The sequence below is a fragment of the Acinonyx jubatus genome, chromosome E1 (genome assembly GCF_027475565.1).
Source record: "Acinonyx jubatus isolate Ajub_Pintada_27869175 chromosome E1, VMU_Ajub_asm_v1.0, whole genome shotgun sequence".
Taxonomy (NCBI): Eukaryota; Metazoa; Chordata; class Mammalia; order Carnivora; family Felidae; genus Acinonyx; species Acinonyx jubatus.
Genome location: NC_069397.1, coordinates 35346727 through 35372362, shown reverse-complemented (window position 1 = coordinate 35372362; position 25636 = coordinate 35346727). Strand labels below are relative to the sequence as shown.

At 44.5% G+C, this 25636-nt stretch overlaps 1 protein-coding gene across 4 annotated transcripts in view; it reads right to left on the bottom strand.

Moving 5' to 3' along the window:
* ZNF652 (zinc finger protein 652) overlaps nt 1–19693 on the bottom strand; it is a 56567-nt gene extending 36874 nt beyond the window's left edge. The window contains exon 1 of one of the 4 annotated variants that reach the window (XM_027034029.2): nt 19542–19693. The gene's annotated coding sequence lies outside the window, so the exon portion shown is untranslated. Of the gene's footprint in view, nt 1–15122; nt 15183–18619; nt 18789–19035; nt 19190–19541 lie in introns of those variants that run through there. The other 3 variants (XM_027034031.2, XM_053212788.1, XM_027034030.2) reach the window with 3 other exon arrangements.
* Nucleotides 19694–25636: the final 5943 nt, after the last annotated feature.

Genomic DNA, 25636 nt, shown 5'->3' with positions numbered 1-25636 from the left:
GAGAAGGTCTGAGCTGGGTTTTTAAGGGTGGGGGAGACCTGACTGTGTCCGAACGCCAGTGGGAAGGAGCACCTCTCACCGCAAAGGATCCAATACAAGAAACCATCTTGCAATTCATTACAGTGGGAGGTTAGTTCGTTAAGCTTTCAAAAATTAGATACAGGAGAAAAATATGATGAAGCCTCAAGCGCTGAGCTCCACCTCCCTTCAGAACGTGTCAACCAAAAGAAAGAAGACGGCGCCTTATAAAAAGCAGGAAGAGTAAACAGCAAATGAAAAGTGCTCAGTTCTCTTGGTTTACGCCATAAAGATGGTTCGCACACTGAAACCCAAACTCAAAATACTAAAACATGAAAGTCCAGACAGCTAAATGCGAAGGACACCTGTAACAGAGCTACCAAAACCCGTTTGGAATACCCACCTAAAACACTGTCAGTCTGCCATCCTTTCTCAAATCCTAAGTATTTTTTTTTCTTTTGGTCTTGCTGAAGAAATACGTCGTCTCGAGATAAGCTTTCTATAAGCTTGTGTACAACAACCACATAAGAAAATATTAAAACATTTTTATGTTCACTTCAGGAGATGCGAAAATTTAAAACCACTCCAAGTTAAAATAGGACCACTTCAAAGAAGAGGGGATAATCTCAAAGTTAAGACCAAAACAGCTTTTGATACAAACCACGGCATGTTACAGAAACAGTAACCTAGTTTCATTTTGAGTATAGTGTTTGCTGCCCTCAAGGGACCTGCAACTTTCGAGCAAGATTTTTTCATTAAATGCCAGATAAAAGGTAAAGTGTAGGGGGAATTTTTTCAACACATCTTCATGCTTCAACACATCTCAACTCTTCAGGTTAAGGAAAGAAAGACCCAATCGTTATGCGCGTGCGTGCGCGCGCGCGCACACACACACACACACACACACACACACACAAAATTGACAAACCTCTGTTAGTTACTGGTGACATAACACTAAGATTTTAACTCTAGGCTAAGCTATACAACAGCTAGTAATTTAACAATCTACTTGGTGGGGGGGGGGGGGGGAAGCCCTCAGCACCACACAAAATTGCTCTCAGCTCTTTGCTCCCTGGCCCAACAACTGGTCAGTAACAACCTGAGCAGGGAAAGCTGATGGGAGATGTTCAAATACAAAAGTTATTTTTCCACATGGAAGTCTTAATTACCTTTTCCCAGAATAGGATTCTCCACATTGAACTGGTAATGACTACACATGTTTCAGGAGGACAAAAATCCCAAATGTCCAAGTTTCTGAATGAACAGCCTATTTTAAGCCAGGATTTGCTCTGGAGCTCCAGAGAAGTTACTTTTAAGGTATAAAATAAATTAATTAGTAACAATACACACTTTCGAGATTTATATTTTAACTGCACTGGAATGTCTTAAAAACATGAGCCTATGAGCAAAGGCCCCGAGCTCAAGAGGAAGTGAACAGACTCCTGGCTTTGCAGACAAATGAGTAGGTGGAGGGAACATTCAAGTGATTTTTTTTTTAATACAATGTTTCTTAACCTAAAGAAAACCGCAGCTCTTCACAACACGTGTACTATAAATAGATGTTAATAAAAAACTGAATAAATCTGTATTTGCTTGCTTCTTTGGTTTTTTTAAATAACTTTTGTCTTGAGTGGTCAAGATAACCAAGCCAACGTGACCGAGCAGGGTGCCCAGTCAGAGGCCTGAGGACACAGGACTGCATGTAATTCCCCTTCATCTGTTTATGTTGAAGGAAAAGATCTTAGTTAGTAATGTGGACTTTGACTGCACATAGACTTCCTTTACCACCATCAAAGAATTTTCACAGAAGTTCACATCAATGCAAATTTTCTGGCACTGCTTTTGGCAATATCTTTAAGACATGTGGCTAGAGAGACCCAAGATAGTTCTGATCACAGAAACGTTGTTCAAGTGATCACTCCCTCCTTCCTCAGCTCCTCCCCACTAAAAACCACATTTATCTAAGCCTCGACAAAGTTCCTGTCAGATAAGTACTTGTCTCTTATAAATGGAAAAAACTAAGGCCCAGCGGCTAAAAGGTGAGTCCAAGGGATTCTGAAAGAGCAAGAACTAGTGGAATATATAACTGCTAGGCTCTCTTCTCCCTTTAAAATCCAACCAGAAGCCAGATGACTTTTTTTTTTAGAGGTGAGGGGTGGTGGTAAGGAGATTAGATTTTCTGATGTTTTTATAACGAACATGGATTAATTCTATAATAAACAAAACAACTAATTCCAAACTTAAAAAAATAAATGAATTTGGGGTTCCTGGGGGGCTCAGTCTGTTGAGCGTCCATCCGGCTTCGGCTCAGGTCATGAGCTCACGGTTTGTGAGTTCGAGCTCCAAGTCCAGCTCTGTGCAGACTGCTTGGAGCCTGGAGCCTGCTTCAGATTCTGTGTCTCTCCGGCTCTCGCTCTCTCTCAAAAATAAACAAACGTTAAAAAAAATTTTTAACAAATAAATGAATGAATTCACCACACCCATTCAGATTCAACGTGTCGGATCATTCAGATGCAAGAGTTAATGAGAGAAAGTTGGGGAAAAGGCGCAATCATAATTTAACTAAGCATAGCAAACACTTAAAATCTACACCAACCCTCCAAATATGAGCAGGCTTTTACTAACAGTCAACAAATACTTACTGAGCACCAACTACGTGTCAGGTGCCACAAACATAACTGTGAACATAACAGGTATGTTCCCTGATCTCAAGAGGCTTATGGATACTGTCAATTTGTTTATATTCTACTTCGCTGGGCAAAGCCCTGGTTTACTTGTTTCTCTCAAAGTAATTGTTAATAATGCCCCTCTCACACATCTCCCAGGCTGGCCAATAAATTATATGGTTGCCTATTTATGCAAAAACAAAATGATTCTTCCTACAGGGCAACAGGTCTGTAAAATGTAGATCATTTCAAGGTTTTAGCTTTCTTTTTAAATTCATTTCATTCCTTTTTAGTTCGCATTGTCTTAAATGATAAAGTATAACTTGTTTTAGACATTCATCTCGCTTTGCTGTATGATTTCACCTGGTATACAATGAAATCCACAACTTGTTTTAATCAAGTAAGAAGAAATCAAAATCTGATTTTATCATCTCAAAAAATGTATGCAAGTAAGTAAAATGAAAAAAAAAAAACTTTAAAGACTATAAACCCCTTGAGGGCAGGCAGTTCTTCTCGAAACACTACTTCAACATTCTAACCTGTGTTGAACTCAGTACTAAGAAGCCACTGTGGTTTTCAGGTATTTCCTACTAAAAGGAAAGAGGACAGGAAATGCATAAATCTGGAACTTCTTGTCATAATGAAAAGCAAGGAAACTATCAAAGGCTACCAGGGCTGGGTCAAAAGACGCAGGAGCCAGCCTGAAAAGCACCTAATGGACAAAGACAGAGGCAATTCAGTATCAACGAGGATTGACAACATTAGTGGACTGACACACATCAAATATGCTTAAATCCATTTAAAGTCACATTTAGAGCTTGCTAAGAGAACCAACTCATTCTTTTGAAAACTGGTAGGTGAGGGGCGCCTGGGTGGCTCAGTCAGTTGGGCGTCCGACTTCGGCTAAGGTCATGATCTCGCGGTCCGTGAGTTCGAGCCCTGCGTTGGGCTCTGTGCTGACAGCTCAGAGCCTGGAGCCTGCTTCGGATTCTGATTCTGTGTCTCCCTCTCTCTCTGCCCCTCCCCTGCTCACACTCCTTCTCTCTCTCCTTCAAAAGTAAATAAACATGAAAAAATTTCTTAATAAAAAAAGAAAAGGAAAAAGAAAGCTTGTAGATCTAAAAACAAATTTATAAAAGGTAAAAGGGACTGAGGAACATGTTAAATGACACCACATGGATGCAATCAGCAAAATCCAGACTATGAGAAACTACCCAACAAATGATCCGGATCCTTCAACTAAAACTGCAAAGAAAAAAAAAGAAAAAGAAAGAAAAGAAAAAAAAAAAAAAAAAGGAAGGAAGGATCACACCTATAGATTAAAGAGACTTAACAGACATAATTAACTAATCACTCTTCTTTGGACCTTAATTCAACATTCTAGCCTATGTCTGTTGAAAAAACAAATTGGAAAAACAATTACGAGTTAATTGAAAAATATAAACGCTGATTGAATAATGATGTTCAGGAAGTTTTTAAATGTAATAATGGTATTGCAGTTGTCTTTTTCAGAAAGAATTCTTAGATTTATAAACAATAAGATATGATGTCTAGAATTTTTTTAAAGTAATCTCCGTACCCAACATGGGGCTCGAACTCACAAACTAGAGATCAAGAGTTAGATGCTCTGCCAACTGAGTCAGCCAGATGCCCCTAGAGTTGCTTCAAAGGAACTGGAAAAGGGAGTATAGTGAGGGCAAATATATATATGTATGAAACAAAATTGGCCATGTAGAAATAACTGTTGACGCTGGGAGATGGACATATTAGATTTATCACATTTCTCTCTTTTTTCTTTTTTATATTTGAGAGTTTCTTTTTTTAATTTTTTATTTATTTTTGAGAGACAGAGACAGAGAGAGAGAGCGAGAGAGCAGGGGAGGGAGACACAGAATCCAAAGCAGACTCCAGGCTCTGAGCTGTCAGCACAGAGCCCGACGCGGGGCTCGAACCCACGAACTGTGAGATCATGACCTGAGCCGAAGTCGGACGCTCAACCGACCGAACCACTCAGGTGTCCCTATATTGGAGAATTTCCGTAACCTAAAAAGGCTTTATTCAAAAGCAGCCTTACCTCCTTTTAAATACCAAAAGCCAGGATCATAACTTAGAAACATACAGAACCCTAATCTGACAACGTAGAAAAAAATATAACAACAACTACAATTAGATCTAAATTGACATTCTGATCTACGGAATTAAAGAGAAAGTAAAATATTGTGTGAAAATTCCTTCACACTAGGACCACTGCTTCATTTTCTCTTTATCCAGCTCAAAACTCGTTATCTCTAAAAACTATAATGTGGGCAATACGGTGTATTTCTGCCTTAGTAAGACTATAATCCCGAATACGTTCACACACAATGATCAACTATAAAGGAAAAATTAAACGTGATAGGAGTAAAACAACTGCCTGGGAAGGTCACCGCTCGGTCAAGACTGGAATCCAACCTTCGAGGCAGTAGCCGCTGCCGGGTTTTGCTTTTTAAGTTTTCAAGGACACAATGGTAACACCACAACCTTCTTTTGCCTTTACGTGGAACTATGTACCTCTGGCTGCAGGTAAGGTTTCAGACCTACACTGCTCAAGGACACAGCCGAGGTTTCCGTAGGAACTGGCGTTCAAACGGCCTCCTGCGTATTCTCTGGCTGGTACACGACACAGCAGGGTCTGGCACTTTGCATACACGGGTCCAACGGAAAGACCGTTGCGTAAAACTTGCTGTCCTGTGAGGGGACCAGGATTCTCTTCTTGTTCAGTCAGCGTGGCGGTGGTGGTGGCGGGGTTACCGTGCGCACACCGGTCTGAAGCATTTCACCGCACAAAAGCCGGTCGGGAGAGAACCACGGCTCTCAACCGTTACATAAAAACCTACCTCCTTCCATTCCTGGTGTGCTCCCTCCGTCCTAGGTTAGCAAATACCACGTGTCCTCAAGTCTACGCGGCGCGTTTGTTTTCTGTTTCGAAAAGCACAACGCTACGTGTCTGACCCCAATTCCAGGACGCTATCGCCTTTCGGTTTTTATTTTACGGTCAAGTCTGCCGAAGGTCCCAGTGAATCAGCTGCAGCCTCTGACCGAGGCTCCAGACCTCGTGTTCCTTTTTGGCTCTTCCCTCCGCCTCACTCCTCTCTCTCATGAGCCGGCAAGTGCTCGTTTAACCAAGTGCCCTGTCCTCTCTGTTCCGACTGCTAACACGACCTCCCGGTTCAGGCCCTAATCACCTCGTACACAGGTTGTAATGGTCTGTCTGACTCCCTCTTTCAAACCACATTACACACAGATCTTCTAAACCCCAGTTTCCTAAAGAATGTGGATCATGTAACTCCCCAGCTACAAAATCTTTATTGGTTTCTAAAGCCTTGGAATAAGCTACCACTCCTCAGCAGAGCATTCCAAGAGTTTTGAGCCAAACTGACGTTTTCAGTTTTAGCTCCCAAGGGCCTCCTCTCCCGTCTAACATGCTTGTGCCCTCTCTCAAACACACCTTGACTGTTTCTACCTCGAAATCTTTGACTATGTCATTTTTTCCATCTACCTAAAACATGGATGCTCCCCCATCATTCAAATCCTAGCCATCTCTTAAGACCTAGCTCAAATGCACCTTCTTCTTGAAGCTTTTCTGGATCACATTTTTGTTTCCTAGAATGCTTAAGAGGATTTTTTTTTCATTAAAAAAAAAATGTGGCGTGCTGATGGAGGGAACACTCAAGGAGTCCCACTTATTTTGGAAAAGTGATTTTTTTTTTAAATCCGCATCTATTTTGGGGTGCCTGGGTGGCTCAGTCGGTTAAGTGACCGACTGCGGCTCAGGTCATGATCTCGTGGTTTGTGAGTTCAAGCCCCACGTCGGGCTCTGCGCTGACAGCTCAGAGCCTGGAGCTCACTTCAGATTCTGTCTCCCCCTCTCTCTGCCCCTCTCCTGCTCGCACTCTGTCTCTCTCTCTCAAAAATAAATAAATATTAAAAAAAAAATAAATCCACATCTATTTTAATGTTCCCAATTCCTTCCTCCTCTTCCATAAACCAAACAGTTTCCAGGAATGATTCAAATTAATACGAGTTTAGATGCCATGGTTTGCCTCGGGAAGGATTCTCTCTGCATTAGAAAGCATAGAGTCAAAGATACCCAAGTATAATGGTGTTCTTTCTCAAGGCCAGCACCTTTTTCTCCCTCAAGAACCACCTAATACTTGGAGTGCCTGGGTGCCTCAGTCAGTTGAGCGTCCGACTTTGGCTCAGGTCATGATCTCACAGTCCTCGAGTTCGAGCCCCACGTCAGGCTCTGTGCTGACAGCTCGGAGCCTGGAGCCTGCTTCTGTTTCCGTGTCTCCCTCTCTCTCAAAAATAAATCAACATTAAAAAAAAAAACAACTTTTAAAGAATCACCTAATACTTAAAATTCTCTCAGAGCCAGTCATTACAGACATTATAGGCAGAGTAGACTGGTGACCACTACCTGCGATTAAGAGACAAGTTAATTTCCCAGTAAACAAAAGATGGCTATTTTTCACGTGCTCCTGGAGACAGCAACTCATAACTATATCGGAAAGGGTACCCCTGTGCAAGAGTTACACTCATCCATGTTATAGATTGTATTTCTTTTCTTACTTTTATTTTAAAAGTCTGAGAGAGAGAGAGAGAGAGAGAGAGAGAGAGAGAGCGCGCGTGCGCACGCGCATGAGTGGGGTAAGGGCAGAGAGGGAGAGAGAATCCCCAACAGGCTCCACACCGTTAGTGCAAGCCCGAAGTGGGGCTCGAACTCACGAACCGCATGATCATGACCTGAGCCAAAATCAAGAGTCAGACGCTTAACCAACTGAGCCACCCAGACACCCCGTATTTCTATATGCAACACAGACGGGTAGAGAAAAAAATCTTCAAGTTTACCTTAAAATGGCCTTGGGCAAAACTGTCTGTAAATGTCAAAAGATAACTTTCAGAGATATTAGTGCTAAAGACGAGTTATATTTGTCTAAATACAGACCCAGACACATTACGTATGGTACATACAATGTATGACTAAAATTAACCTATGAACAGATATTCAAGTTCATTTAAGCACAGAGTTTAAAAGCCTGATTTAGGATGTTTCCAAATAGAGAAAGGCTAGTTGTTGATGAACTAGTGAACTCTGGGTTAAATATGGAGTCGATAGTAATATACCAATGTTGTTTCCTTAGTTTATGTAAGACTTTAACATGGTTATGTAAGAACTTAACAGTAAGGGGAACTGGATGAGGAGTCTACAAATACTCTTTCTACAATTTTTCTGAAAGCCTAAAATTATTCCAAAATTTAAAAATTATTTTTAAAAAATGTTTAACAGAACTTACTGGAATAACACAAATTTGAGTTATTTACAATCACTTTAATTAAAAGGTTTCCTTTGAGTTAAAAAAGCAGGTTGCTTTATCAGTTAACTTTTCTCCAAAGTAATTTTTAAACTTTGTTTTTTAAGGCTTTGATGTTTTGAAACATTCTCAGGTTTACTTGGCAAAGACTATCAATTAGCGAATGGGCTGGTTTTTTTCAGCAGGATCCATGTACAAACATGTGTACATATGTTTTATGGCTTTAATCCCAAACTGGCTAATGCCAAAATAGCCTGATGTATGACATTGCCTGGCACAGCAGATTGTCTAAGCAGGGAGTAACCTTCCTTAGAGGGGTTCAGTGCTGTTTTCCTAAGTGTGACGTGTGCGTTCTTTTGGACCTAGCCATCAAGGAATTCACCATGAGAAAATAATGCCACAAGCATAAACAGATGTGTATGCAAGGGCATTCACTGTAGCATTATTTATTATAACAAAAAAACTTGAAACATAAATAATGGTACACACAGACACCAGCATACTACGTAGCCATCCAGATGTGATATGGATTTATATTATTTAACACTGAAGTATGTCCACATCAGAAAAAAAAAAAAAAAAAAGACTAAAGAGCCGGCTCATGTCATCTCATTAATGTAAAACCATGTCCTTACAAGTATGTCTTGTACAGTCATACCGAGAGATGTCTCCGGATAGAGTAAGGATGGGGAAGGAGATACTTCTTTTCTTTGTATTTTTCTGAAATCCTTACCTAGTTTTAAATAAGCATGTATAATTCTTTAGAAAAATAATAAAGCTATTTTTTTAATGCTATATCGAGGCAATTTGTCTCCTACTCAAAAAAAGTCATTAAGGACAAGTAGCTAAATACGTAATCTTTTTTAAAAAGTGATCCTCTGGGCACCTGGGAGGCTCAGCTGGTTAAGTGCCTGACTCTTGATTTCAGCTCAAGTCATGATCTCGTCTTCCTGGGATCGAGCCCCGAGTTGGGCTCTGCGCTGGGCATGGGGCCTGCTTAAGATTCTCTCCTTCCCTGCCTCTCTTCCTCTCCCTCTGCCCCAGCCCTGCTCACACTCACATGCTCTCTTTCTCAAAAAAAAAAAAGAAAAAAAAAAGAAAAGAAAAGAAAAAGAAAACGGCCAAGCATTTGCTATTAAATTTCGCAAACTGTAACCCTAGAGAGCTAAGGAATAATTACAATATAAAAACATCCAACATTAGCCAAAAGATTATAGGCTGCCAAGGTTAACTGTAACATTAGCTACATGACTGTTGCTTATAGATGTGACACACACCATCACAATGTCACGTTTAGCTCCAAACGACTAACTATAGTTATAAATATCAAGTAATTTCATATGGATTCTATTTATAAATATGTATACTGCTTACAGTGTTCTTACTTTAGCTCAGAAGACGGGTCAGTAGGCTTTTTCTGCACAGGCAAACACAAATCTGTCCTCTTGTCAAGGACTTCTTGTTCCATATCAACGGACTTGGGAACTGCAGGAGAACTTACAACACATTCGACGTCCTCGGTTGTACGAGAGACAAGGAAACAGAGGCTCGGGAAAGTTAAATGGCTCCTTTAAAGGTCAACATCTAGCTGACGGTAGAGCTGGGCCTACCACCCAGATTCTGGTCGTAAGGCTCCAAATGATGACTGAAATCAAAAAATGTTGACCATTATTAGGTGCTGACAGAGATGCAGAACTGGAACGCTCAGGTTTCTGGTGGGGGTGCAAAGGAGCACGTTAACTCTGGAAAACAGACCGGACATACACACTACGTGACCCAGCATCCCTGTTCCTAGGTATGCACTCTAGAGAAATGAAAACTTACAGTCGCTCTGAAAGCCGTCCGTGAGCGTTTACGGAGGCTTTGCTTAGAATCACCAAAAACTGGAAACAATCCAAATGTCCTTCAACAGGTGAATGGAAAAACAGTGTGATCCATCCACAGAATAGGACAGAATATTACTTGGCAATAGAAAGGAGCAAAATGTTGATACCTACAAAAACTAGGACGAATCTCAAAGGTATTATGCTGAAAGCAGTCTCAAAGGGTTACACGCGGTATGATCCCATTTAGGTAACACGCTCCACAAGAGAAAACACTCATGATGAACAACGGATCAACGGCTGCCAGGTTCGGAGGGTGGGGGAGTGCACTGTGGCAGGAGTGTTTCCAGACAACGGAACCATTCTGTCTCCTGACTGTGGCGGTGGTTACACGAGTCCGTAACATGTACTAATGTTCACAGAACTGTACACGTACCAAAGTGTCAATGTCACTGTACATGAACTTAAAAATTAAAACGAATGCCTTACGCAGTCTCTGGGTTCTGAAAGTCAGAAATATTTCTGGGCTTTTAAATTCGGTTTTTTTAAACTTCAGTTTTTAATTAGCAAAATAAAATGATTTAATGGGTCCTTTCTTATAAAATCTCATTGCCAAGAAAAGAACATATTTAACTTGGCAAGTTACATAACCTCACTTTGTCTCAATTTCCCTGCTGGTAAAATGGGGTAATAATACACTACCTCAAAGGGTTATATGAGGATTACATGGCAAGTGCTTTGTAAAGGTTGATAAGTAGCAAAAATACAGACACTATATATAACTTTGGGTACAGAAATGAAAGACAATGCCAACCATGTAACTTTTAAGTTTTTATCCTTCTGGAGAACGAGGTTCTGATAAGTGCTTTTCTGATAGGGCGGTCTCTGAAACACAGTTCGACCCTGGAGTCTGATTTTCACACAGAAGTAAACATTCACCACTGAGTCCTTGCTATACGTTTATTCTGTACTCATTCTACATAAGCAAATGATTGTCTAAACCAGGCTCTGTGTTAAAGAAAGTTATACTATACAGTTAAAAATATCTTTCTATATGGGGCGCCCGGGGGGGCTCAGTGGGTCAAGTGTCTGACTTCGGCTCAGGTCACGATCTCGCAGTCAGGGCGTTCGAGCCCCGCGTCGGGCTCTGTGCAGACAGTTCGAGCCTGGAGACTGCTTCCTCCGATTCTGTGTCTCCCCCTCTCTCTGCCCCTCCCCTGCTCATGCTCGGTCTGTCAATAATAAGTAAACATTTTAAAAAAATGCTTTTTGTTAAGGACGATATAGGGAGGTGATTTTCAAACTGCCCGACCCAACTCAATTTTTTTAAATGAAATAGAATTAAAAAAAAAAAAAAAACACAACAGAATGCTTCACAAATAAGGTAAGCACTGTTTCATGAAGTCTTGCTTCAGCTGCGGGTAGGGGTACTGAATGTGAGAGAACACACATGACCACACATGCACTGCTTTTTACTGTGGGTCACGGTCAGACAGTTTGAGAAAGAGCGCTATGGGGAACTCAACAAACAGTTTCAGATGGAGAACGGTCCAATTCTGCAACATCTGGCCTCTGTAGACAAATCTTTTTAGTGTTCACTAAAACCTGTTCACCACCTGACCTTAGAGACAGAAGTCATCCTCAAAGAAAAAAATCTAACTTTCCACTGGAGCTGATGAAAAGGGCAGAGAGAGAATGGGAGGCAGAACAAACTACCTCTTGGACATCGTTACAACACCTGACAAGGTGGAATAGGGGCACAAGTGTATACGTCCTTTACCACGACCCGACAGGAAGAAACCAGCCACATGGAAGTAGAAAAATTTTATACTATGCATGTATTTTCCAAATTTAATTTGAACATTGTTGTCACTGAGCAACATTAAGTTTAACTTACAAGATTTAAATATATTTTATATAGGGGCACCTGGGTGGCTCAGTCGGTTAGGCGTCCGACTTTGGCTCAGGTCATGATCTTGAGGTCTGTGAGTTCAAGCCCCGCGTCGGGCTCTGTGCTGACAGCTCAGAGCCTGGAGCCTGCTTTGGATTCTGGGTCTCCCTCTCTCACGCTCTCACTCTCTCTCTCAAAAATAAATAAACATAAAAAAAAAATTTTTTTTTAAAATACCTTATGTCAAGCAAATATTTTCTTTTGGAGCAGAATGAGATACCCATTAGGATCAGAAAAGTTAAAATGTGTCTGCTTTGGGGGCGCCTGGGTGGTTCAATTGGTGACGCGTGGCACTCTTGGATTTCGGCTCAGGTCAATGATCTCAAGGGCTCCTAAGTTCAAGCCCTGCATTGGACTCCAGGCTGACAGCTCGGAGCCTGCTTGGGATCCTCTCTCTGCCTCTCCCCTGCTCATGTGCGCGTGCACTCTCTCTCAAAATAATAAACTAAAAATAAATAAATAAATAAGATAATAATAATAAAACCGTATTACAGTTTAGAAAACTACCTAGCTTATTTCTTCTGTAGACTAAATCACTAAATCACTTCTGTAGACTAAGTCACTAAATGTGACTTCAGTGTGCTAAATCCAACAAAGTCAATGCTAAAATTGCTACCTGCCTCGTAGCATCAGCTCAGTGAGGTGCCTCATAGCAGTGTTTCTCAACTCCAGCGCGGCTGACGTGTTAGAGCAGAGAGATCATTCTTTGTTATGAGGGGCCGTCCTGGGCCCTGTAGCATGTTTAGCCGCATCTCTGGCCAGTAGCTCCACCGCTCCCCACTCCCCCCGGCCGCCCTCCCCCCCCCCCCCCCCCCCCGCCCCAGGGCCTCCTTGTGTCAAATCAGAGCTATCTCCAGACCTTGCAGAGTATCTCCTGGAGGTAAAATCGCCCTTGGTTGAACTACTGCTTTATAAATTTGTATTTTAATCGCGATCTCCATGTTTGGGCAGTAAGAGGGAGAAAATGGCAATACTGCAATTACAGCAAAAAAAAAAAAAATGTGATCAAATGCAGTTTTCAATGGAAATGACGACGCCTCAGCAGTTATTATGGTTCGTGGGCACATACAATTACATTCCACCGACCAACCTGGCAGGGCGACCAAATTTCAAAATATTCAACACCAGGTTAACTGTGTTTCAGTAAATTTCTCCTGTTGCTATGTGTTTAAAACCCCGAGTTTCCAAAAAGTTTAATTATACCACAGTTATAAAAATATTAAGTAAACACTTTTAATAACTAGCAATGCAAGAAAGATTATTATATGAATATTCTGCCATGAAGCAGTAAAAGAAATATTTAGCAGTTACAAAGACAAACCTTTCAAGAGATGTAACTATTTTTAAGACCTATTCTGTCACATTAAGCCCCTCTTTTAGGATGAAAATACATAGGGTTTGCTTGTAGACTGACTTCAGAATTCTCTTAATATGGTAAAACTCCAAGCTAGGTTTGAAAATTTCAAACCATTTAAAAAATGGTTTGAAATCACTCTGTCCCACTAGATATTTCAAAATGTAATTTAAAATAGGGCATTATCATTTCCCTCCAGAGAGGTGAGGGACACTTTTTTAAATTAAAAAAAAAAATTATTTAGTAGGTATACATCCGCATGGATCAAACATTTTAAGAAGAAAGTGTAGCGGATAGAGTACCACTACTTACGAGAGCCAAGACCAGAAATAATCCAAATGCCCATCAATGGGAGAATGGGCAAATACATTATTACAGTATATGCAACTGAATATTACGTGAGGCAAAATGAGTTATTACACGCGAAAGTAAGAGTGAATGTTATAAACGTAATTTTGAGTGAAGGACACCACACACAAATCAAATGAGCACATCCTGTACTCCACTTATACACCGCTTAGAGATTTTCCACAGCCATACGTGGTTTTCTCATTCTTTTTTACGGCTATAAAATTTATCCTGCTGCGTGAACATGCCCTAGCTTATCTACCCAATTTCTATACAGATGGACATTTAGGTTTTTTCCAAACTTTTGTTGAGTTTATTTGGAGGACTCTGTCTGCTCTGGAGGCTACAAAGAAAGGTGCACGGCTCTCTATAAGGATCTTTCAGGCAAGGGAACTTCAAATCCCCTCCTCTTAGGAGGAACTGGGTAAAAAAAACACAGATTTATCCGTACAACTGAAACATCTCACACACACACACACACACACACACACACACACACACACACACTCCTCACCTCCTCCAAAAACCCAACACTTTATCATATGTGTCAATGTCCACAGGCCACTGACGTGACTTGAGACACGTTAAAATGGCACATCTGAAAGGACGAAAACAATTCATGAGGGCCTGCTTATACTCATTTCGTAGGCCACACGGGGTAATTAAGAAGTTATATGCCACTGAATCCCAAAACCGAATCAAAATTCCAAAGCTGAAAAGTCTAAATTCCAAAGCTCTTCACGACTATATCCTTCACGAGCATCCAAGACAAAAGGGAATCACCCAACACGGTTTACCCTTATGAAATACATCCGGCTGAGAGTACTGACCCTCGGATGTCACATGCAGAGCAAGACCCCGGAGTCAGGCAATGGAGCCGCACCCTGCCTCGTTTCTATTTCTGTTCCCTTCCAACAATCCCTTCTCACCACATGGACTGGTTTACCAAGAAACGTTCGGAAGCACCTCGCTCTCCACTAGGCCCCGTGACGCCAGCACACCAGGAAAAATAACAGTTAAAAGAAAAATAGGCACGCCTGGGGTGGCTCAGTCGGTCGAGCTTCCGACTTCAGCTCAGGTCACGATCTCCCAGTTCACGAGTTCGAGCCCCGCGTCGGGCTCTGTGCTGACCGCTCAGGGCCTGGAGCCTGCTTCCGATTCTGTGTCTTCCTCTCTCTCTCTCTGCCCCTCCCCTGCTCATGAACTGTCCCTCTCCGTCTCTTAAAAAATCAAATAAAACATTTAAAACAATTAAAAAGAAAAATAGCACCCTCGTCCCCAGAGAACGTTTACTTAGCAAAATGTAGTCTGGTTGAGAAAAAAACACGTAGCTCAATCATCCCAATTTTATTTGTTTTTAGTCAGTCTGGGCTCACCTGGCGCAAGTCCTCTTATTATACATCCGGCCAAGATTACATTTTTTCAAGTGTTCTGCAAAACCCAAGGCAAATCTAAGGCCATTATTTGCCAATCCCTCTTTATCAGCAATCCAATACTAGTGACTGATTTCCATTGATGGGAAAGCCCCTAGGTGGCTCAATAATAAAAGAAAACAGGGATTAACAGATTCCCTTGAGGTAAATCCTAATGCATTACTGATGTGCCTACCTTATCTGAAAAGTTTCTACGTAACTCTTGCGGGGTTCGCTGGCTTATCACAATGATATCCTGCAAAAATGACAGAATAATTTAATTCTATGGAGCCCAAGAAATTCTATTTTAAAAGCTCTATGCACTGAATAGAACCGTACACATGCCCTCGAATCTACTTTTCGAAGTAATCAATCTCTTACCCTATGTTTTAAAGAGGAAAAAAAATGTCATATTTTTACAAAACCACCTTTGGGGCTAAAAACAAGGCTAGGGATACACACACACAATCTGTAGGTACAGTCCAAAAGTAGAGAGTTGATAAAATCTGACAGGTAAGGCGACTTGACTGTTCTTTCCTTCACCCACCGAAGCAAAAATGCCTAAGGCAGTCAGACTTATAACCCTAATGACAGTTTATGATCAAAACCTCAGATGAGCAGTGGGGATTCTTTAGGAGAGAATATCCCTAAGTGTTTCTTAAAATCAAACCTAACTGCTCTATAAACAAACAGATTAACTAAAATAGGCGTCTGATGTCTTCACTGATTCTACCAAGCACTTTATGGCTTACGTTAGCCGTGACAATTTACACAAGGCTTTGCACATGATTCAACTCTGGACACAGAACACACCGAGATACGTTAACGTCCTGAAACACCCCTTTCACCACAGAAGCTCTGAACACGCTTAAAACAAGCACGGCCTGCGGGTGGCGCTGTAGACACTGGAGCTAAGTCTTACGGTCTCCACCACATTCAGCCGGCCATAGAGCAACGAATCAAAGTTCCAATAAGCACACTGCACCTGCAAGACTTCGGTGTGCTCCAAGTCAAACATTTGCAATTTTTTCCTCCCAAATCGGCACAAGTGAAACACCGGACCTCTTGCAAACCAGAATGATCCGTATGTTCCCACATCAGCCATTCCTGCCATTTACTGCCTCCTTAACAGGTACATGCGCCAGGAATGCCAGAAGCTTGCACACAGCATCTCTAATCTTCATAACAAATCCCATTCTCCTGGTGAGGTAACTGAGGCCAGAGAGGCCAAGGTGATACGCCCGTTGCCATACAGCCAGTGACTGCTAAAACCCTGGAGTGAAGGGTGATTTTTTTTTTTTAAACCGTTCGCTTTCACAGTTTACTTCTTCGACAGGCTCCAGACAACTCAAAAGCAAAATCCCATCAGTAGCGCTGCTGATCAACTTTTTTCTACAGGCTTGAAAAGTATCGTCTTACCACACTACAAGATTACTTCCCATACTCAGAGCAGAAATGGAAACAGCTCTGGGCGTCGCGGCTCGGATCTTGAGGCCACAGTTGCGGAAAGAAGGTGCTGTCTCCCTTGAGTAGGAGCTGCTGATCTGAAACGTCCTAAGGGAAGGGTGTCTGAAGAAGGGTGTTAAAGAAGCTAAAGCAAGCTGTTTGTATTAATGAGTGACCTGCTGGCGCTACTACTCCTTAAGTGTTCCACTGCTAGGCGATTGTTTTCCACCCTTCCAAGCTCTGAATCTGGCAGTCAGAACTCTGGTCTCACAGCCATAGGTGTTACAGGATCAGCTGCTCTGCGGCGTGTGGGTGTTTAACTAGGTAAGCGACTAGTTAGAAGCCGTGCAGCAATATTCAATCAAGGAAGCACACTGCCCCCCCCCCCTTAGATTTTAACGATCTGGCACTACACTAGGCTGACAAAGAAAAGTAACATATTTGCAACTCTGAGATGGTCTGGGCTTAGGACAGGCAAATAATTTCTGACAGTAAAACTTCAGGCATGACATGAACAAAAAAATATAAAACAAGCCTGTAATACAAGCCACTTCAAGCATGTTTATGAGATAATAAAAAGTGCAATATTTGCAATCTCAGCATGCTTTCAAACTTCATAGGGTACACGGCATAATTATTAGAATAAATGCTATTCTTCAGGTGTGTGGAACAGGTTCTTTGCAAGATTCCAAGGCTCCCTTGCCTTCCAAAAAGCTGTTAATACCATGAGTTCCTTGGCCTCTCAGAACCCCCAAAACGCAAAAAATATGAAGGTCTCAAAGGATTCTTTATGTAAAAAATATTGTTGGAAATGTAAGCTCCCAGAAAGCCGGGGCCTGTGTTTCTTTAATGTCACTGCCCATCACAGCACGATCACAAGCTGGAATAAATCTCTCTTGGTTGAAATATAATCAGAAGGCAAAAGCTGGATGCAGAGTGATTTAAACAAGAATAGCTGATATTTATCCCAGGATGGTGCAACGTTACTCTCCAGTTCTAAGTTCTAAACACGGAGACCAAATTCCCTAACTGCAGTTCAGATCTTTCCATTAAAACAAAACTTTAAAAGAAGATGATTCTGACGGCAGTGCCACCCTGAATGAAGACATGAAATCGTATTTAATAAAGGTGGAAAAACTCTGCACGGAGAAGGTGCTCTTCTATGGGAATGATAAAGCCTTCTTTTGAGAAATCAAATCAACCTCAATCAACACATAAACATTCCGGATAGTCATCATGAAACAGACCACCGACTTTGATGCTGAAATGTGCTGCATTTAGAATACGGTGCAAGGAGCATGCATCATCCATTGGTCAAATTGGGACAAATTGTTTTGAGTCCAGTTTTAACTCTTTCTGAAATTCGCACATCTCCTTCTTACAGGAAGACAGGGAATGATGCCTTACAAATACGTGACCCCCTGTAATCAAGGAACAAAACACAAGGATACATATATAATCCACTTTGTTATCTGAGCTTGCTGCTCAGAACCAAAGTACTGTAATGCCAAACCTTGGGAAACAAAACACAGAACTCAAGTTCCTTTCACTTTTGCATAATACAGATCTTAACCTGAGGTCCCAGGACTAGCTTCAAGGGGGCTGTAATCGCATACAAAATTGTGTGTGTCTCTTTCACTAAGAAGACAGCCCCTAAAGGCTTCGGTGACCCCACAGAAAGGTTAAGAACCGCTGAAGCAGACATTTCCAGAATCCCTACAACTCAGAGGTGCACATTTTAAACAAAATTATACTGAAGGTAGTATCTATCTGAATACATGTGCACAGTCCTGATACAGACAACCAAGATGCCCTGCCAGTCCCGACCATCACAGTTCAGTTGACCACTCTCAAATCAGCCCGAGGCGGGAACATCACCTGCATTCAACACACACACACACACACACACACACACACACACACACGCCGGCCCCTCATTCCTTACGCATACACATGTTGTCAACAAAGCATGTGCTAGTTGCCATTCCCAGAACAATACAGGTCTGGCCATCTCTGGAACAAAATACACATTCTTCCCCAAATTATTACCCTATTTATTTACTGCACCTTGACGACTGATGTTAAACCTCATCACAAAATAAATGAAATACCCACACACCCTATGTATCTCATCAACTGAGGAAAAAAGCACCACTCAGTGATTACTGAGGGTACACAGGAGATGCCTATCAGCAAAATACTCTGATAACGACGCTTGAACATGGGGACAATCAGAGACAGACTCACGCAGGAACATCCTGAGGACATGGTTGTGGAAAGAATCCTTTTCCAAAGGCAAGAGCACATTCCTTTGATTGGCACAAGCCATTCCTGACAATGGATCCGCGATGACAGGGGCTGCTCTGGCAATCAGGAAGTGTGTGTGTGTGCGCGCGTGTGTTGTGGGGGAGGGATGTGCTAGATGTGATCAAAGACTGGCCCTCTTCAAAGAACAGCATATGGGATCTCAAATCGTGAAGACAGACTTCGAGGGTGAGGCAGGGGCATTTATCATTTCTACAGGAGACATCCCTCGACAATGAACATGTTCGGCGCAGATGTAACGGGGGTGTCACTACCTTTAGTGTCTCCCATCTAAGAATCTTAAGTAGAGCCTGATTGGAGGGGTGGAGGAGGTGGGGGAGGAGAAAGGTCTGCATTACCCTCTGGGGTGAGTGCTGGGCGGGTATACACTGGATGCATTTTATCTCAGGCGGCACAATACTCCGGGGGTTGGAGGTTTGGGCGCAGCCGCAGGGCCGGGGAGGCAGTGGGTGCAAGCCACCAGCTGCAGGGCAGGGGAAGGCTCGCAGGAGGACCGGTGCAAACCTCCCTCGGCCCGCTAACCCAGGCAACCCCAGCCTCCCCTCGGGCCTCGGGGCGAGCGGGCTCTCTGCAAAACTGGAGCCCGGCCCGGGTCCGGGAGCGAGGGGGCGAAGGAGCAGGAGCGGACGCCCCCGGCCCGAGCTCGCGGCCGGAGGAGCGCAGCGCCCCGGGCCTCCCCGCCGGATGGGGGCTGCTCCGGCCTAGCGCACGCAGCTGCCTCGGCGAAGGGTTAACCCGGCGCCCGAGCCCCGGCCGGCCCGGCGGGCGGCGGAGAGGAAGGGCTGCTGCAAGGGGCGCAGCCGCGACTGTGGCGTGTGCGTGGGGGGCAGGGGCCCCTACTCACCCTGGCCGGCCGCCTCCGCCTCCGCCGCCCCGACCGCCGCCTCGGCGGTCCATCCTGCGGCGGGGGGCCTGTAGCCGCGGCGCTCGAGTAACAACCGCCGGCCGGGCCGGCCCCTCCCCCCCGCCCAACGTCTGTCCTCAGGGCCGCTCCGCAGACCCGGCCTCGGCCGCCGCCGCCGCCGCCGCAGCGCTACGTGGCCGCCGCTCCGACGTCTCGCGACTCCCTTCCGAGCGCGCGAGGGCGAGCGGGGCCGGCGGGGCGGGCGGCGCGCGGGGAGGGAGGCAGGGGAGGGGGTGTGCGTGTGTGGTTGTGTGTGCGGAGCCGGGGGCAGGGAGGGAGGGCGAGCGGCGGCGAGAGCGCGCGCGCGCCCGCGGCCCCGTCCCTCGCCCGCCCCCCCGCCCAACGGGGAGCCGACACCTCCCTCCGCCCGCCCCCCTGGCATCCCGGCCGCTGGGCGCGGCGGCGCGCATGCGCAGCCCCCTCGGGCCGGCCCCGGCGCACCTTTTCTCCCCGCTGCCACAATGTGAGCGCCCCGCCGCCCAGATAACCGCCGGCTCCCGCTCCACCCCCGCCCTCCCCCACTCCGCCCACTGCCGAGCGCCCAGGTAAAGGCGTGGACTGCGCGTGCGCGCCGCCCTCCCTGGGTCTGGGGGCGTGGTTGCTGAAAGGAAGCCAAGTCGCAGAGTGGGAGGGAGCTTGGGGCAGAGGGTGTGAGCCTCCCCGAAGTAGGGGCGGGTGAGGATTCAGGGGAAGGTAAAGTGAAGAAGGGGGACCAAAGTAGGAAAGCGGGCCCAAGGGAGACTCAGAAGTAAAAGAGCCCTTGGCTTATGAAATTAAAAAAAAAAAAAAAAAAGAATCTTGACTGCGGCCTCTGTTCCTGGAGGGTAGTGTGAGTGACAGAGGACAGAAATAAAGGAGGTAAAAATATAAGCAGTAGTGGTCGTTCCCTAGATAGATGGGACAGCTAGTAAACGCTGGAGAAATTTAGAGATTGCCGGAGTGGTCAGAAACACCAACTTAGAGCCACGTTTGTTCTGCGGCCAGGAATAGGGAAGGGGATGCGTGTGTGCTTGAGGCAGACAACTGCTATAAGAAAGGAGCCCTCCATTGAAAGGATTACAGCATTATGACTAATTAGCTATTAATCATTAATATAATTAATGGTACTATTAGCTAACAAGGTAGCATTTATCCAAGTTCAGAGCCAAGAGCGGGTGATCATAATTACAAGTGCTTGGAGTACAGAGAGGAGGAGTAAAGCAGGTGAGGCGAAGGCCTAACGAGGAGAGGACCCAAGAGGGCAGCTTGGAGGGGGAGGTTGATCTTTCCCCACCATAAACCAAACCCCCCTGACGTTTCCCAAATCTTACCTCCACTGGAACTCCTCATCCTCCTTCCGTTATTAAAAGCACGCTTAGGGGCGCCTGGGTGGCTCAGTCGGCTAAGCGTCCGACTTCAGCTCAGGTCACGATCTCGCGGTCTGTGGGTTCGAGCCCCGTGTCGGGTTCTGGGCTGATGGCTCCGAGCCTGGAGCCTGCTTCCGATTCTGTGTCTCCCTCTCTGTCTGCCCCTCCCCCGTTCATGCTCTGTCTCTCTCTGTCTCAAAAATAAATAAACGTTAAAAAAATAAAAAAAAAAAGCACGCTTAACAAATGTCCTGGCATTAAGACCTACCTCTCTATACATTTTCAACATGGTGCAGCTACTTTGCGCCAAAATAGACACCCTCGCCCCTCAAAACTAGTCCTATAGCAAGTGAAAGGACCCGAATCTGGCATAGGGTTAGGGAAGAGATTGAAACTTGATACACAAAAGGATTCAAGGCCTAGCTCTGTCCTTGGGCCCTTCTGAAAACAGGTTTTTTTATTACACTTGGACTCCACACTCCAGAGAGTGTAATTTGGCACCTTTGGGTCGTGTTCCTCAGTAGTGAGTGTCTTCAGTGGATAAACACTAAAAAATGATGTCCTAATTCAGCAGGTAGAGAGAAAATCTTCAGGGCAGAGCAGGAGGAAATAACCATGCATTAGACTTAGGGGCACCTGGTTGGCTCAGTTGGTGGAGCGTGCGACTCTTGATCTCGGGTTGTCAGTTCAAGCCCCATGCTGGGTGTGGAGATTACTTAAAAAAAGAAAATCTTAAAAAAAAAAAAAAGGGAAGACTCAGATTTAATGTAAGAAAGGACTTGGCATCCATGGGGGGTGGTGAGCCCAGAATATCTGACTGGGATGTCTAGTTTTACGTTCTAGGACATTTGATCAATGCCCTACTCTGCCGATCAGGGCAATCCAGCTTGGAAGAGGGAAGTGCAGAGCAAAGGCTAGAGAGGTAACCTTCCAAGCTTCTATGACTCTCCACTCACAGGCCAACCCTCTGAAGGGCTCCTAGAAGTTAGAATAGTCATATTATTACTTTCTATTTGAGGAGTGCTTTATGGTTTCTGCAGAGAGGTTACGTCCATTATCTCATCAGATCTTCCAACAATCCTGTGAGGCAGGCAAGACAGGAATTATTCCCAATAAAGGAAGTTTGGGCCAAGAAATGTTTAATGGCTCAGTCAATCACTCAGCCCAGAAAACAATGGAGGGTTTGACTACATGTTCCTGTGGAGTAAAAACAGGTAGCCTTGGCAAGCGAGAGAGAATAATTTTAATATTCAGTTCTACATTTGCATCTCCTTTATTTCACGTTTCCTTCCCCCACCCCCCTTTCTTCAATCCAGGACCCTAGGACTCGTCCCCGTGTATTCGAGGCCTTGGTGACTGGTACTTTGGAAGGCGTTGGGTCTTGGGCTAGCAAGGAGATCCCGGTTTCTCTGCTGTCCCTTAACTTTTCCCTTTCATGCATCGACCCACAGAAGAGGGCTACCGGCCAGTGTCCTCGCTCAACATGTCACAAGAAGGAGCATTTGCTCTCAGCCAGACTCCCTCATTCCATGCCTCCCTTCTTCAGCTGCGGGCACTATAGCTGGGCAGGCATTACAGACAACATTTCGCACCTACATCTGGCCTTACTGGAAGATCAGGCTTCTTTCACCCTGGTTTCCTGGCCTTGGATAGTCCTTCACTAATTTCTTCATTAAGAGAGTGGACAAAGGCAAACCGTAAGAGACTCTTAAAAACTGAAAGTAAACTGAGGGTTGATGGGGGGTGAGAGGGAGGGGCAAGTGGGTGATGGGCCTGGAGGAGGGCACCTGTGCAGATGAGCACTGGGTGTTGTATGGAAACCAACGTGACAATAAATTTCATCTTAAAAAAAAGAATTATTGAATCAATACTGTATACCTGAAACTAACATAACATTGTATACCAATTATACTTCCATAATAAAATAAATTAGGAATAAAAAAGAGAGAGAGAGAGTGGGAGAGTGGACAAAACCCAGTACAAGCCACTAAAAAAAAAAGGGGGGGGGCGCCTGGGTGGCGCAGTCGGTTGAGCGTCCGACTTCAGCCAGGTCACGATCTCGCGGTCCATGAGTTCGAGCCCCGCGTCAGGCTCTGGGCTGATGGCTCGGAGCCTGGAGCCTGTTTCCAATTCTGTGTCTCCCTCTCTCTCTGCCCCTCCCCCGTTCATGCTGTGTCTCTCTCTGTCCCAAAAATAAATAAAAAACGTTGAAAAAAATTAAAAAAAAAACAGTTTAGTACACACACACACACACACACACACAGGAATATTAGCCATAAAAGCAGATGAGATCTTGCCACTTACAATAAACAGGGATGGATCTACTATGCTAAGTGAACTAAGTCAGAGAAAGACAAATACCATATGCTGTCACTTAGAAGTGGAATCTACAAAACAAAACAATGACTTGACCAAGCAAAAGCAGAATCAGACCTACGAAGGCACAGAACGCAGTGGTGGTGGCCAGAGCGGAAAAAAGTGTGGGGTTGGGCGAAAGGGAAGGAGGGGAGTGGGAGGTGCAGGTTTCCTGTCCCGGGATGAATATATCGCAGGAATGAAAGGTGCAGCATAGAGAATCGTGTAGTTAATGATACGGTAATGGCATTATATGGTGGCGGGTGGTAACCACACTGGAGGTGAGCACGGCATACGGTGGAGGCTGAATCCCTGTCGTGGCATTGAAAGGAACATGGCGTTGCACGTCGACTCTACTCCGACGATAAATAAACAATAAAAAGTTTTAGTATGAAGTTCTGCACACTTTGACGGTTCTACCAGACTTGGAGACGGGGGCCTGGTCATAGTCCCTTAGATCCTCATTCTCGTGGTGCTGAAACCCTCGCTCAATCCCTTCACCTATTAGACTTTGTAAAAGCCTACAAATAGACTTTGTAACAGCCGGCGTTACCCGGTTCTTACGAGTCTTCCAGATCTGATGCCCGGAATTCTATTCGAGAAAGTTGACTTTGTTCGTTAATATCTTACAATGCCATTCCTTTGCTAAGAAGCACTATCCAGTTCCTATCTCGAAGCCCTCGGTACAAGAAGCTGTCCCCTTTGCAGAATGGATAAAGCTGTCCCGGACTCTCCTTTTTTTACTCACTTTTTCTCGTATCTCCAAGTGATGGTGTTTAGAGACAAGTCAGAAAGCTGGGCTTTTGCGTTTCTGCCATAAGGCTTGCGTGTGTATGAGGTGTCGCGCACAGGTCTGTGTTTATGTCCAATCTTAAAGGGATGTGAGCCAAGGGCACTTTCATTCGGTGCCCCCTCACCTCCCCCCACCCCTACTTGTTTTAAAAAGGTAAGCTAGGGGCGCCTGGGGGGCTTAGTTGGTTAAGCGACCGACTTCGGCTCAGGTCATGATCTCACAGTTTGTGAGTTCGAGCCCCGCATCAGACTCTGTGCTGACAGCTTAGAGCCTGGAGCCTGCTTCAAATTCTGTGTCTCCCTCTCTCTCTGCTCCTCCCCGGCTCATGCTCTGTCTCTCTCTCCTTTAAAAATAAATAAAAAAAAAAAACATTATTTAAAAAAAAAAAGGTAAGCTAAAGGCCAGGGTGTCCTAGAAGAAGAGAGGATACCTTCAAAGGCCAGACCCACGAATGCATTTGTTCTGCATTGGGGACAGAGATGAGGGAAGCTATGGGGATGGTCAGTGTCCCTTCGGTCCAAGCTTGGTTTCCGGCTGCAACATGGCCTTGGGTCATCATCTGGCTTACAGTCCCCCCACCCCCCAAAGCCATGGTCTCTGTACATGAAAATGCGTTTTATAATTTTTTTAAAAATGTGACATGTGTTCATGTTCACGTTCATGTGACAATTTCTACAAATCTATAGTCTACATCACATCGTTTCATCCTTCCCTCGTCGTTGGCAGGTAGGAAGGGCAGAAAATGCTGTTTTCATTTTTTTTTTTTCCAACAGCAAATAAAAATGAGGCCTGGATTTGAAGGGCCACATGGCCAGAACTACAATGTGGGTCTCCAGGATTCAAGTCCGGGACTTCTCTGTGATACTGCGCTACAGCCCTTTGCTGGATACCCTACAAAGCAAAATGGACAGATGTGGTCTCTGTTCTCTGGAAGTTTGGACACAGATGGACAATTCTGGCAAACATAAAAGGACAGAGTGATTACAGTCAACCCGCATCTGCCAATAAATAAATGAGTTAAATCGATAAGGAAAGCCATGTTTACCTGCTCTACTAATATTGTTGGTTCCCCCCCCCCCCATTTATTAGTAGAGAAGGTAAAGAGGACATTGTTAATGAGGCTAAGGTCTTAGGCCAGTCCCCTCTTTTCCTACTTGCTTTGTATGTGGAAAAAATACTGTGGGTGTTCCACACTGGTTCCCCTCTTTGTCGTCAACATTGTATCAACTTTCTGTGAACATCTACCAAGGGTCACCCAAGGTGGGAATCAAGAACCATCATGAAATCACGTCTGCCCTTGAGCAACGTCTTCAACCATTTTCCTAAAGCTAACTGCTGTCCAAGCTTCAATGCACCCCGCCTTCACCATCTCTGCTGAGAGGAAAAGGACAGATCAACTCCGTGGCCATCCTATTTTCACAGGGCCTGAGATTCATCCTTATCCACGCAAGACGGCCAGTTAGGACAGCGCAGCAGTGGGCTTGGAATTTGAGGGACATTGGTGTCGGAGAAGCGAGGCCAGGCCCCACCTACAACAGCTC